The sequence below is a fragment of the Ambystoma mexicanum genome, chromosome 8, assembly GCF_040938575.1.
Source record: "Ambystoma mexicanum isolate Mex_15411 chromosome 8, UKY_AmexF1_1, whole genome shotgun sequence".
Taxonomy (NCBI): domain Eukaryota; kingdom Metazoa; phylum Chordata; class Amphibia; order Caudata; family Ambystomatidae; genus Ambystoma; species Ambystoma mexicanum.
The window spans coordinates 1,734,642,106-1,734,657,906 of record NC_090929.1 but is presented as its reverse complement, the minus strand read 5'-3'; positions in this window follow the sequence as shown (position 1 = coordinate 1,734,657,906).

Here is a 15,801-nt window from a genome sequence, read left to right as displayed (position 1 = left end):
AGATATGAGAACATCAGCGCCCTGTGTAAATCCAGATTATATACTGGCCTGTTATGAGCGATCATAAATATCATCTCAGATCCACATTCCCAGATATAAGAACATCAGCGCTCGGTGTAAATCCAGATTATATGCTGGCCTGTTATGAGCGATCATAAATATCATCTCAGATCCACAATCCCAGATATGAGAACATCAGCACCCGGTGTAAATGCAGATTACATGCTGGCCTGTTATGAGCGATCATAAATATCATCTCAGATCCACATTCCCAAATATGAGAACATCAGCGCCCGGTGTAAATCCAGATTATATGCTGGCCTGTTATGATCGATCATAAATATCATCTCAGATCCACATTCCCAGATATAAGAACATCAGCACCCGGTGTGAATGCAGATTACATGCTGGCCTGTTATGAGTGATCATAAATATCATCTCAGATCCACATTCCCAGATATAATAACATCAGCGCCCAGTGTAAATGCAGATTATATGCTAGCCTGTTATGAGTGATCATAAATATCATCTCAGATCCACATTCCCAGATATGAGAACATCAGCACCCGGTGTAAATCCAGATTATATGCTGGCCTGTTATGAGTGATCATAAATATCATCTCAGATCCACATTCCCAGATATAAGAACATCAGCACCCAGTGTAAATCCAGATTATATGCTGGCCTGTTATGAGTGATCATAAATATCATCTCAGATCCACATTCCCAGATATAAGAACATCAGCACCCAGTGTGAATGCAGATTACATGCTGGCCTGTTATCAGCGATCATAAATATAATCTCAGATCCACATTCCCAGATATAAGAACATCAGCGCCCGGTGTAAATCCAGATTATATGCTGGCCTGTTATGAGTGATCAGAAATATCATCTCAGATCCACATTCCCAGATATGAGAACATCAGCACCCGGTGTAAATGCAGATTATATGCTGGCTTGTTATGAGCGATCAGAAATATCATCTCAGATCCACATTCCCAGATATGAGAACATCAGCGCCCAGTGTAAATCCAGATTATATGCTGGCCTGTTATGAGCGATCATAAATATCATCTCAGATCCACATTCCCAGATATAAGAACATCAGCGCCCTGTGTAAATGCAGATTATATGCTGGCCTGTTATGAGCGATCATAAATATCATCTCAGATCCACATTTCCAGATATAAGAACATCAGCGCCCGGTGTAAATGCAGATTATATGCTGGCCTGTTATGAGCGATCATAAATATCATCTCAGATCCACATTCCCAGATATAAGAACATCAGCGCCCGGTGTAAATGCAGATTATATGCTGGCCTGTTATGAGCGATCATAAATATCATCTCAGATCCACATTCCCAGATATAAGAACATCAGCACCCGGTGTAAATCCAGATTATATTCTGGCATGTTATGAGTGATCATAAATATCATCTCAGATCCACATTCCCAGATATAAGAACATCAGCACCCGGTGTAAATCAAGATTATATTCTGGCCTGTTATGAGTGATCATAAATATCATCTCAGATCCACATTCCCAGATATAAGAACATCAGCACCCGGTGTAAATCAAGAATATATGCTGGCCTGTTATGAGTGATCATAAATATCATCTCAGATCCACATTCCCAGATATAAGAACATCAGCACCTGGTGTTAATGCAGATTATATGCTGGCCTGTTAGAAGTGATCATAAATATCATCTCAGATCCACATTCCCAGATATAAGAACATCAGCACCCAGTGTAAATCTCAGATCCTCATTCCCAGATATGAGAACATCAGCACCCAGTGTAAATCCAGATTATATGATGGCCTGTTATAAGTGATCATAAATATCATCTCAGATCCACATTCCCAGATATGAGAACATCAGAGCCCGGTGTAAATCCAGATTATATGCTGGCCTGTTATGAGTGATCATAAATATCATCTCAGATCCACATTCCCAGATATGAGAACATCAGCGTCCGGTGTAAATCCAGATTATATGCTGGCCTGTTATGAGTGATCATAAATATCATCTCAGATCCACATTCCCAGATATAAGAACATCAGCGCCCAGTGTTATTCCAGATTATATGCTGGCCTGTTATGAGTGATCATAAATATCATCTCAGATCCACATTCCCAGATATAAGAACATCAGCACCCAGTGTAAATCCAGATTATATGCTGGCCTGTTATGAGTGATCAGATCCACATTCCCAGATATAAGAACATCAGCGCCCGGTGTTATTCCAGATTATATGCTGGCCTGTTATGAGTGATCATGAATATCATCTCAGATCCACATTCCCAGATATAAGAACATCAGCGCCCGGTGTAAATCCAGATTATATGCTGGCCTGTTATGAGTGATCAGAAATATCATCTCAGATCCACATTCCCAGATATGAGAACATCAGCACCCGGTGTAAATGCAGATTATATGCTGGCTTGTTATGAGCGATCAGAAATATCATCTCAGATCCACATTCCCAGATATGAGAACATCAGCGCCCAGTGTAAATCCAGATTATATGCTGGCCTGTTATGAGCGATCATAAATATCATCTCAGATCCACATTCCCAGATATAAGAACATCAGCGCCCTGTGTAAATGCAGATTATATGCTGGCCTGTTATGAGCGATCATAAATATCATCTCAGATCCACATTTCCAGATATAAGAACATCAGCGCCCGGTGTAAATGCAGATTATATGCTGGCCTGTTATGAGCGATCATAAATATCATCTCAGATCCACATTCCCAGATATAAGAACATCAGCGCCCGGTGTAAATGCAGATTATATGCTGGCCTGTTATGAGCGATCATAAATATCATCTCAGATCCACATTCCCAGATATAAGAACATCAGCACCCGGTGTAAATCCAGATTATATTCTGGCATGTTATGAGTGATCATAAATATCATCTCAGATCCACATTCCCAGATATAAGAACATCAGCACCCGGTGTAAATCAAGATTATATTCTGGCCTGTTATGAGTGATCATAAATATCATCTCAGATCCACATTCCCAGATATAAGAACATCAGCACCCGGTGTAAATCAAGAATATATGCTGGCCTGTTATGAGTGATCATAAATATCATCTCAGATCCACATTCCCAGATATAAGAACATCAGCACCTGGTGTTAATGCAGATTATATGCTGGCCTGTTAGAAGTGATCATAAATATCATCTCAGATCCACATTCCCAGATATAAGAACATCAGCACCCAGTGTAAATCTCAGATCCTCATTCCCAGATATGAGAACATCAGCACCCAGTGTAAATCCAGATTATATGATGGCCTGTTATAAGTGATCATAAATATCATCTCAGATCCACATTCCCAGATATGAGAACATCAGAGCCCGGTGTAAATCCAGATTATATGCTGGCCTGTTATGAGTGATCATAAATATCATCTCAGATCCACATTCCCAGATATGAGAACATCAGCGTCCGGTGTAAATCCAGATTATATGCTGGCCTGTTATGAGTGATCATAAATATCATCTCAGATCCACATTCCCAGATATAAGAACATCAGCGCCCAGTGTTATTCCAGATTATATGCTGGCCTGTTATGAGTGATCATAAATATCATCTCAGATCCACATTCCCAGATATAAGAACATCAGCACCCAGTGTAAATCCAGATTATATGCTGGCCTGTTATGAGTGATCAGATCCACATTCCCAGATATAAGAACATCAGCGCCCGGTGTTATTCCAGATTATATGCTGGCCTGTTATGAGTGATCATGAATATCATCTCAGATCCACATTCCCAGATATAAGAACATCAGCGCCCGGTGTAAATCCAGATTATATGCTGGCCTGTTATGAGTGATCATAAATATCATCTCATATCCACATTCCCAGATATAAGAACATCAGCGCCGGTGTAAATCCAGATTATATGCTGGCCTGTTATGAGTGATCATAAATATCATCTCAGATCCACATTCCCAGATATAAGAACATCAGCGCCCAGTGTTATTCCAGATTATATGCTGGCCTGTTATGAGTGATCATAAATATCATCTCAGATCCACATTCCCAGATATAAGAACATCAGCACCCAGTGTAAATCCAGATTATATGCTGGCCTGTTATGAGTGATCATAAATATCATCTCAGATCCACATTCCCAGATATAAGAACATCAGCGCCCGGTGTAAATCTAGATTATATGCTGGCCTGTTATGAGCGATCATAAATATCATCTCAGATCCACACTCCCAGATATAAGAACATCAGCGCCCGGTGTAAATCCAGATTATATGATGGCCTGTTATGAGTGATCATAAATATCATCTCAGATCCACATTCCCAGATATAAGAACATCAGCACCCTGTGTAAATCCAGATTATATGCTGGCCTGTTAGAAGTGATCATAAATATCATCTCAGATCCACATTCCCAGATATAAGAACATCAGCGCCCGGTGTAAATCTAGATTATATGCTGGCCTGTTATGAGTGATCATAAATATCATCTCAGATCCACATTCCCAGATATATCCACATGTTGTCACATTGAAAGCCATTTTTTGAATGCATTGTGCTAGAGAAATAGGCCCTTTCATATGAAGGGTTTTGCTTAGACATAATGTTGCCATGTTTTCTGAGAGACACGCACGTGCATGCATTAGAATGTACATTGATCCATTTTATGTAGTGCTTAGGTTGAAGAGACATGCTGGGAGCTCGGCAATAGAATGCATGAAATTGCTGCTCTAAGCCAATCTGAGCCACACTGAAAGCTGTTCGTTCAGTGGAGAGTTGTTAATGTTACACTGAGTTCATGCAATGTAAACACGCAGGCAGAGAGAGAGGTTGCCTTTTGCCCAAGTAGAAGGAAGGGAGACGGAAGCTAATCTAATCTTGTGTTTGTGTAGAGACAGCAGGAAGGTGGGAGGCATATGAAGGAGGGAGTGCTTGCACAGCTTTTTTCGGTAGGAGGCCTTTAGATTAGACAGAGGAATGGTGTTATTATTTTGCAATAGATGCCATGCAATGAACAGAGAATGACACGATGTGCAGTTCTGAAATGCAGTTGCATCTTGTTCTTTGAAATGTCACAGTGACTGGGAACATCCGCACACATGTAGGCAGATTCCATGGCACTTGCTTGCTTCTAGAGAATGCTAAGTACTTTGACATGTAACCTTAGCAATGGTTTAAATCACAGAATACTATATCCATGGGTGAGGTGTTGCAGTCATTAGAGCAGACCCATTGAGCACCACATGAGAGAGCAGTAGATGACTCAGCAGACCAGCCTGATAGATGCAGATCTTGGCAGAGGCTTGATGCACGGGGAGAGCAGATCGGTGGGGTCCAAGGAGAGACGCCCTGGCTGAGTGAGAGAGAGAGAGGCCCAGTTGGAGATGGGAGCAGGGAGAGGCCCGGCTCGCACAGACTTTGCCACAGCCAGAGGAGAGTATTGTTGAAAGAGGCCTACTGATTAGAAAGCTGTTTTGTTAACACACTTGCAGGGGTTTTGGGCTGATAGGAGGGGAGATCAGGCAGGGATTGTCTCATTAGAGAGTGCCAATGTGTGTGGGGAGAGAGATGGAAAAGCTGACGATTTAGGAGCTTACCACATGTAGCTTTGAGTCTGCATTGTTGTTAGCATTGTTACTAGGCACATTGTTGTTATTAGGCTGCATTGCATTTAAACTCAGCAGGACTGGGTAAGGGGCTGCTTGCATAGAGACCAGAAGGGCTGGCAAAATTGCATACATTGTAGATTGCATTGTAGATTGCACCCATGCAAAAGGGGTTGCAAATGTGTTTGCTAATTGCAGTTTTATCGTGCAGTGCTATGCATGAATAAAGTGTTTTTATTGCTGAATCGATTCATGTGTTTTCTTTTGTGTCTATGTTATCTCATTTTCGGGTCATTTCTAGTGTTTGCTTTGTCATGTGTGTCCCATAGCATACCAATTTTTCAGTAACACAGTGCATCGTCCCCCTGAGATATATTTGCAGATTCACACCAGATGACCCAGGGCTAGGTGCGCTTTACAAATGCCAAAATAAATAAATAAATAGCCATCTCAGCTGGATATAAAGACTAGCAACCGTGACACATACATGATTGCCAGGTGAAGGGCATTGCTAGCCATCTCAAGCTGGATTGAAAGACTAGCAACCATGATGATTACATTATAGTCAGGTTTAGGACATTGCTAGTCAACTGAAGGCCATGTCACACTGTAGCATTTTTGTCTTCCTTTATATGGTAAACAATGTTATGTTATTTTACATTATCCATTTCGTACCAAGGTACAGTGCAACTATCAACAAAGGGCACCCTGGTACTCCAAGACTGTGGAGGCACCGAAGGCCAGACACAGGAAATCAAAAGAGCAGAGTTTCCAAAGTACAACTGAATTGCAGGTGAGTCACCATGGAGCACAGTGCAGTGGGCAGAGAATTCCACAACTTGGCAGCCCTTACAGAGAATGAATGGCCATCAATACAGGCGAACCAGAATCTAGGCACAGAAATGAGAAACCTGTCCCCAGAACACAGAGGGCGGCCCGGAACATCTGGCCTGAACTCATGCTGCCGGTAATCAGGTCCACAGCACGTAAGGCCCTGTGTACAAGACACAGAGATTTGACATGTACACGTGTGGCCACATGGAGCCAATGGAGAGTGTGCAGAATAGGGGAGATGTGATCCCTGAAAGGGGTGCTGGTGGCTAGCCGTGTAGCAGAATTATGTAGGATTTGCAATCGTTGAACCAGATAAGCTGGTTGCATAAAGTACAGGGAATGGCAGTAGTCAATGCGACTAAGAACTAAAGCTGCAACCACAGGGGCGCAAAGATAACAGGGAATAAACTGCAACAACATTCTCATAATCTTCAGCTGGAAAGGGCCCGCCCGGCACACTGAGCTGATCTGGAATGACATGGAGAGGGAGGAAGAAAATGTAACACCAAGATTTTTAGAAATTACAGCATGGATAGAACCAATAGATGAAGGCCAAAAAGAGGGCACCGAGAACCTCGGATTTGACCTCATTCAATTTGAGGCAGATGTTGCTCATCCAGCTTTCAATGGCCAGATGAGTGCTATGGGAAGGGTGGAGAAGAATAATGGGTGGAAGAACAATGTATTTGCTTGTTGCACAGATGTCGTTATATAAGTCACATACTTTAACGTTAACCCCCAATCCGGTGAACCGGATCGGGTATTAAGGCCATTAACAAACCAGGTTACCAAAGCGTTAACCCGGGGTGCTAAAAAAATGGATTTTCCTACCTACAACGGAATGCACGCAGCATCCCATTGTTGGAAGGAAAAAACCTTTACCAACACGGGCGCAATGGAACAGGAAGACAGGGCTATGTATGGAGCCCCACTTCCCTTTACATTGCAGCCTTTCTATACAGAGATGAAGGTGCTGTTGTGGCGGCGAATGCAGCAGCAGCCGTGAAAAGGTACGTTACGGGAGGGTGGATCATTTAAATAAAGGGACAGGGGAGGTGTCGGAAATATGGTGGCTGGGGAAGCCGGTCCTCAGGTGGTTTGGAACACAGGCTTACACCAGAAATTCAAGCCTGTGTTTCAAGCCACCTGATTGGCTGGCTCCCCCATGACGGGTGCTAATGTATGTAAAACACAACAATATTGTTAACAAAAAGATTTGGCCCATTGTGACACTGTCTACTAGCATGAGTCTAGGGTTTCCACCATAAATGTCGGTCTATTTACATTTATTTGGGGTTCAACATTCACGACTCCTTAGTTGCGATCAATACTCTCTTCTATAAGAATATCATGCCTTAGGGGGCCAATAACTGTGCCCCCTTACTCTAATCTACACTAAACATTGCAAACAAATTGATTTGGTGACACAATGTTATTTTTGACTAATTTGGTGTTAATTGACAAAGGGGTATTAAAGTGAAATAAAAAAAGTGCACTGTTACCTTAAACAGGGCCTTTTTCAGCATTTGTTGAGCAGAAATGACCTGACATGATTTGAATACATTTGCCTGGTGGTTTGTGATCTTCTCCACTAAATGGCTATTCAAGGCCTTTGATTTTTTGTTTCCCCTAAAAAAATAAAATGTTGCTTTCATGCGCGTATGCATCGATTTTGTGTAGACTAAACAATTTAGCATTCTATGTTCATATATTCAAAAATCAACTAAATATTCTCTGCTATGAGTGTTTTCAGAACAACTGTGGGTTTGGGTTTCGGAGAGACCAATCAGTGAACCTGCAGGGTTTCTAGCAAGTAAGGCCAAGCTTACTCACTGGTAGTGGGACTGAGCACCAAGGCTTTGACTAAGGCATGGCGGGATCTGATGTTAAGTGCAGATAAACAGTGGCTCTCAAGCATTGATCGACCATGCAGGAATCAAATACACACTTACATTTTGTAGCAGGAAATGTGATTATTATTTTTACTATTATTAATATTATTTAATTCTAATAACGTGCTGCGTGCCCACAGGTTTCGACACACACATAACAAATAGAACAAACAATACGCATTTCACAGCAGGAAGAATGAAAGCAATGATGTCAACTCTACTCATCCCAGCTTCAAATTGAGCAGGTGCACTTTAATCAACTTATTAAACACAGACAAAGGAGGACATCCTCAAGGAGAGAGGAAAAGTCTTCAATTCTTAGGGGGCTTGCACAGCGAAGCTCGTCCCACCAAATTTCACAAGTTCAATGTGAGGTTGTAGTAGCTTGTGAGTGATTATTACTGGAATGCAGGAGCTTGTGAGTAATTATTACTGAAATGCAGGAGCTTGTGAGTGATTATTACTGGAACACCGGACCTTGTGAGTGATTATTACTGGAACGCAGGAGCTTGTGAGTGATTATTAGTGGAACGCAGGAGTTTGTGAGTTATTATTACTGGAAGGCAGGAACTTGTGAGTGATTGTTACTCGAACACAGGAGCTTGTGAGTGATTATAACTAGAATGCAGGAACTTGTGAGTGATTATTACTGGAACGCAGGAGCTTGTGAGTGATTATTACTGGAACGCAGATTCTGCTTGGGCTGATCAGATACTAGGTGACTAATTAAATATTGAGGGGCCTGGTGTGAGGGGTCAGAGATGAGAGGCGGGCACAAAGTGGTAGTGATTTCAATATCAAACATCTTCATTAAAAGAAAAGGGTAAGATAAAGGCCTTTCTTTCCCTTTCCCTAAAAAGAGTGTCCCTACCTAGGAAACTAAAACTAAAGATCAGTCAGTGTCTCGTCATCAACATTAAATAATCTGTCCTTGTGGCCAAAACATATCCGACCCTCACACTAGAAATGAACAACTAAGACGTGTAAGAAGAAATTGTCTCTCAGCTAGATTTAGCCAAAAAGTAAAAGTGCTCAAATGTAAAGCAAATAGATAAGGCCAATAAAATGGTTTCTTGCATGAAGACATCCTTGGATCCAGTGAGAAGTTCCCTTCACCTGGATTATTTCAGGCAGGATGGCGAAAGTGTCTTTTTCCAAACAATATTTCAAGGCAAGAATGTCTCTTCCATAAAACGAAGTTTCAAGGCTGGCAAAAGTGTCACTTTTACACAACTGCTTCAAGGAGGACTTCCTGGTATACTCCACTGCAGGAATTCTTCAGTGGATTCTTTAGTTCCCCTGGAATACATTCCGGCTGGGAATTCTTCAGTAGATTCTTTAGATCCCCTGGTACACGTTCCTGCTGGGAATTCTTCATTAGATTCTAAGATCCCTGGTATTCCACTGCCAGGAATTTTTTCAGTAGATTCTTTAGATACCCTAGTATATGTTCCTGCCAGGAATTATTCAGTACATTCTTTAGATCCCCTGGTATACTCCACTGCCAGGAATTCTTCAGTAGATTCTTTAGATCCCCTGGTATACTCCACCGCCAGGAATTCTTCAGTAGATTCTTTAGATCCCCTGGTATACATTCCTGACAGGAATTCCTCTGTACATTCTTTAGATCCCCTGGTATACTCCACTGCCTTGAATCCTTAAGTGGATTCTTTAGATCCCCTGGTATACTCTGCTGCCAGGAATTCTTCAGTAGATTCTTCAGATCCCCTGGTATACTCTGCTGCCAGGAATTCATCAGTAGATTCTTTAGATCGCCTGATATACTCCAGTGCCAAGAATTATTCAGTAGATTCTTTAGATCCCCTAGTATACTCCACAGGCATGAATCCTTCAGTGGATTCTTTAGATCCCCTGGTATACTCCGCTTCCAGGAAGTCTTCAGTAGATTTTTCAGATCCCCTGGTATACTCCACTGCCAGGAATTGTTCAGTAGATTGTTTAAATCCCCTGGTATACTACACTGCCTTGAATCCTTCAGTGGATTCTTTTGATCCCCTGGTAAACTCAACTACCATGAATTCTTCAGTAGATTCTTTAGTTCCCCTGGTATACATTCCTGCCAGGAATTCTTCAGTAGATTATTTAGTTCCCGTTATACTCCACTGCCTTGAATCTTTCAGTGGATTCTTTAGATCCCCTAGTATACTCAACTACCATGAATTCTTCAGTAGATTCTTTAGTTCCCCTGGTATACATTCCTGCCAGGAATTCTTCAGTAGATTGGTATACTCCACTGGCAGGAATTCTTCAGTAGATTCTATAGATCCCCTGGTATACATCCCTGCCAATAATTCTTCAGTAGATTCTTTAGAGCCCCTGGTATACTCCATTGCCAGAAATTCTTCAGTAGATTCTTTAGATCCCCTGGTATACTCCAGTGCCTTGAATCCTTCAGTGGGTTATTTAGATCCCCTGGTATACTCTGCTGGCAGGGATTCTTCAGTAGATTCTTTAGATCCCCTGGTATAGTCCACTGCTGGGAATTCTTCATTAGATTAATTAGATCTCCTGGTATACTCCATTGCCATGAATCCTTCAGTGAATTCTTTCTATCCCCTGGTATACTCCACTTTCTGGAATTCTTTAGTAGATTCTTTAGATCCCCTGCTATACATTCCTGCCAGGAATTCTTCAGTAGATTCTTTAGATCCCTTGGTATACTCCACTGCCTTGAATCCTTCAGTGGGTTATTTAGATACCCTGGTGTAATCCGCTGCCAGGAATTCTTCAGTAGATTATTTAGATCTCCTGGTATACATTCCTGCCAGGAATTCTTCAATAGATTCTTTAGATCCCCTGCTATACTCCACTGCCTTGAATCCTTCAGTTGATACTTTAGATTCTCTGGTGTACGCCGCTGCCAGGAATTCTTCAGTAGATTCTTTAGATCCCCTGGTATACTCCACTGCCTTGAATCCTTCAGTGGGTTATTTAGATCACCTGGGGTACTGCACTGCCATGAATTCTTCAGCAGATTCTTTAGATCTCCTGATAAACATTCCTGCCAGGAATTCTTCAGTAGATTCTTTAGATCCCCTGGTATACATTCCTGCCAGGAATTCTTCAGTGGATTCTTTTGATCCCCTGGTATACTCCACTGCCAATAATTCTTCAGTAGATTGTTCAGATCCCCTGTTATACTCCACTGCTTGAATCCTTCAGTGGGTTATGTAGATCCCCTGGTGAACTCCACTGCCAGGAATTCTCCAGCAGATTCTTTAGATCTCCTGGTATACATTCCTGCCAGGAAATCTTCAGCAGATTCTTTAGATCCCCAGGTATATTCCACTGCCTTGAATCCTTCAGTGGATTCCTTCGATCCCCTGGTGTACTCCACTGCCAGGAATTCTTCAGTAGATTCTTTAGATCCCCTGGTATACTCCACTGCCTTTAATCCTTCAGTGGGTTATTTAGATACCCTGGTATAGTCCACTGCTGGGAATTCTTCAGTAGATTATTTAGATCCCCTGGTATACTCCATTGCCATGAATCCTTCAGTGGATTCTTTCGATCCCCTAGTATTCCACTGCCAGGAATTGTTCAATAGATTCTTTAGATCCCCTGGCATACATTCCTACCAGGAAATATTCAGTACATTCTTTAGATCCCCTGGTATATTCTGCTGCCAGGAATTCTTCAGTAGATTCTTTAGATCCCCTGGTATACATTCCTGCCAGGAATTCTTCTGTACATTCTTTAGATCCCCTGGTGTATTCCACTGCCTTGAATCCTTCAGTGGATTCTTTAGATCCCCTGGTATATGCCGCTGCCAATAATTATTCAGTAGATTGTTTAGATCCCCTGGTATACATTCCTACCAGGAATTCTTCAGTGGATTCTTTTGATCCCCTGGTATACTCCACTACCATTAATTCTTCAGTAGATTGTTTAGATCCCCTGGTATACTCTGCTGCCAGGAATTCTTCAGTAGATTCTTTAGATCCCCTTGGTATACTCCACTGCCAATAATTCTTCAGTAGATTGTTTAGATCCCCTGGTATACATTCCTGCCAGGAATTCTTCAGTGGATTCTTTTGATCCCCTGGTATACTCCACTGCCAATAATTCTTCAGTAGATTGTTTAGATACCCTGTTATACTCCACTGCCTTGAATCCTTCAGTGGATTCTTTCGATCCCCTAGTATACTCAACTACCATTAATTCTTCAGTAGATTATTTAGATCCCCTGGTATACTCCATTGCCATGAATCATTCAGTAGATTCTTTAGATCACCTGGTATACTATGCTGCCAGGAATCCTTCAGTAGATTCTTTAGATTCCCTGGTGTACTCCACTGCAGGGAATTCTTCAGTAGATTCTTTAGATCCCCTGGTATACATTCCTGCCATGAATTCTTCAATAGATTCTTTAGATCCCGTGCTATACTCCACTGCCTTGAATCCTTCAGTGGATTCTTTAGATCACCTGGTATACGCCGCTGCCAATAATCCTTCAGTAGATTCTTTAGATCCCCTGGTATACTCCACTGCCTTGAATCCTTCAGTGGATTCCTTAGATCCCCTGGTGTACTCCGCTTCCAGGAATTCTACAGTAGATTCTTTAGATCCCCTGGTATACATTCCTGCCAGGAATTCTTCTGTACATTCTTTAGATCCCCTGGTATATTCTACTGCCTTGAATCCTTCAGTGGATTCTTTAGATCCCCTGGTATACTCCGCTGCCAGGAATTCTTCAGTAGATTCTTCAGATCCGCTGGTATACTCGACTGCCTTGATTCCTTCAGTGGATTCTTTAGATCCCCTGGTATTCTCTGTTACCAGGAATTGTTCAGTATGTTGTTTAGATCCCCTGGTATACTCTACTGCCAAGAATTCATCAGTATATTCTTTAGATCCCCTGGTATACTCCACTGCCTTGAATCTTTCTGGGGATTCTTTAGATCCCCTGGTATACTCCACTGCCAGGAATTCTTCAGTAGATTGGTTAGATCCCTGGAATACTCCACTGCCTTGAATCCTTCAGAGGATTCTTTAGATCCCCTGGTATACTCCACTGCCAGGAATTCTTCAGTAGATTATTTAGATCCCCTGGTATATATTCCTGCCAGGAATTCTTCAGTAGATTCATTGGATCCCCTGGTATACTCCTCTGACAGGAATTCGGTAGTAGATTCTTTAGATCCCATGGTATACTCCACTGCCTTGAATACTTCAATGGGTTATTTAGATCCACTGGTGTACTCCACTGCCAGGAATTCTTCAGCAGATTCTTTTGATCTCCTGGTATAATCCACTGCCATGAATCCTTCAGTGGATTCTTTAGATCACCTGGTATACTCCACTGCCACGAATTATTCACTAGATTCTTTAGATCCCCTTGGTATACACCGCTGACAGGAATTCTGTAGTAGATTCTTTAGATCCCATGGTATACTCCACTGCCTTGAATACTTCAATGGGTTATTTAGATCCACTGGTGTACTCCACTGCCAGGAATTCTTCAGCAGATTCTTTAGATCTCCTGGTATACATTCCTGCCAGGAATTCTTCAGTACATTCTTTAGATCCCCTGGTATACTCTGCTGCCAGGAATTCTTCAGTAGATTCTTTAGACCCCTGGTATACATCCCTGCCAGGAATTCTTCTATAAATTCTTTAGATCCCCTGGTATACTCCACTGCCAGGAATTCTTCAGTAGATTCTTTAGATCCCCTGCTATGCATTCCTGCCAGGAATTCTTCAGTAGATTCTTTAGATCCCCCGGTATACATTCCTGCCAGGAATTCTTCTGTACATTCTTTAGATCCCCTGGTATACTCTACTGTCTTGAATCCTTCAGTGGATTCTTTAGATCCCCTGGTATACTCCGCTGCCAGGAATTCTTCAGTAGATTCTTCAGATCCGCTGGTATACTCTGCTGCCAGGAATTCTTAATTAGATTCTTTAGATCCCCTGGTATTCTCCACTGCCAATAAATATTCAGTAGATTCTTTAGATCCCCTGGTATACTCGACTGCCTTGATTCCTTCAGTGGATTCTTTAGATCCCCTGGTATACTCCGTTGCCAGGAATTGTTCAGTAGGTTGTTTAGATCCCCTGGTATACTCTACTGCCAAGAATTCTTCAGTATATTCTTTAGATCCCCTGGTATACTCCACTGCCTTGAATCGTTCAGAGGATTCTTTAGATCCCCTGGTATACTCCACTGCCAGGAATTCTTCAGTAGATTGGTTAGATCCCCTGGAATACTCCACTGCCTTGAATCCTTCAGTGGATTCTTTCGATCCCCTGGTATATTCCACTGCCATGAATTCTTCAGTAGATTCTTTAGATCCCCTAGTATACATTCCTGCCAGGAATTCTTCAGGCGATTGTTTAGATCCCCTGGTATACTCCGCTGCCAGGAATTCTTCAGTGGATTATTTAGATCCCCTGGTATACTCCACTGCCAGGAATTCTTCAGTAGATTGGTTAGATCCCCTGGAATACTCCACTGCCTTGAATCCTTCAGTGGATTCTTTCGATCCCCGGGTATATTCCACTGCCATAGATTCTTTAGATCCCCTGGTATACATTCCTGCCAGGAATTCCTCAGGCGATTGTTTAGATCCCCTGGTATAATCCACTGCCATGAATCCTTCAGTGGATTCTTTAGATCCCCTGGTATACTCCACTGCCATGAATTATTCAGTAGATTCTTTAAATCCCCTGGTATAGTTCACTGCTGGGAATTCTTCAGTAGATTTAGATCCCCTGGTATACTCCATTGCCATGAATCCTTCAGTGGATTCTTTCGATCCCCTGGTGCACCCCACTGCCATGAATTCTTCAGTAGATTTTTTAGATAGATCCCCTGGTATTCCACTGACAGGAATTTTTCACTAGATTCTTTAGATCCCCTGGCATACATTCCTACCGGGAAATATACATTACATTCTTTAGATCCCCTGGTATACATTCCTGCCAGGAATTCTTCTGTACATTCTTTAGATCCCCTGGTATACTCTACTGCCTTGAATCCTTCAGTGGATTCTTTAGATCCCCTGGTATACTCCGCTGCCAGGAATTCTTCAGTAGATTATTCAGATCCGCTGGTATACTCTGCTGCCAGGAATTCTTCTATAGATTCTTTAGATCCCCTGGTATTCTCCACTGCCAAGAAATATTCAGTAGATTCTTTAAATCCCCTGGTATACTCGACTGCGTTGATTCCTTCAGTGGATTCTTTAGATCCCCTGGTATATACTCCACTGCCTTGAATCTTTCAGAGGATTCTTTAGATCCCATGGTATACTCCACTGCCAGGAATTCTTCAGTAGATTCTTTAGACCTCTGGTATATATTCCTGCCAGGAATTCTTCTGTACATTCTTTAGATCCCCTGGTATACTCCACTGCCAGGAATTCTTCAGTAGATTCTTTAGATCCCCTGGTATGCATTCCTGCCAGGAATTCTTCAGTAGATTCTT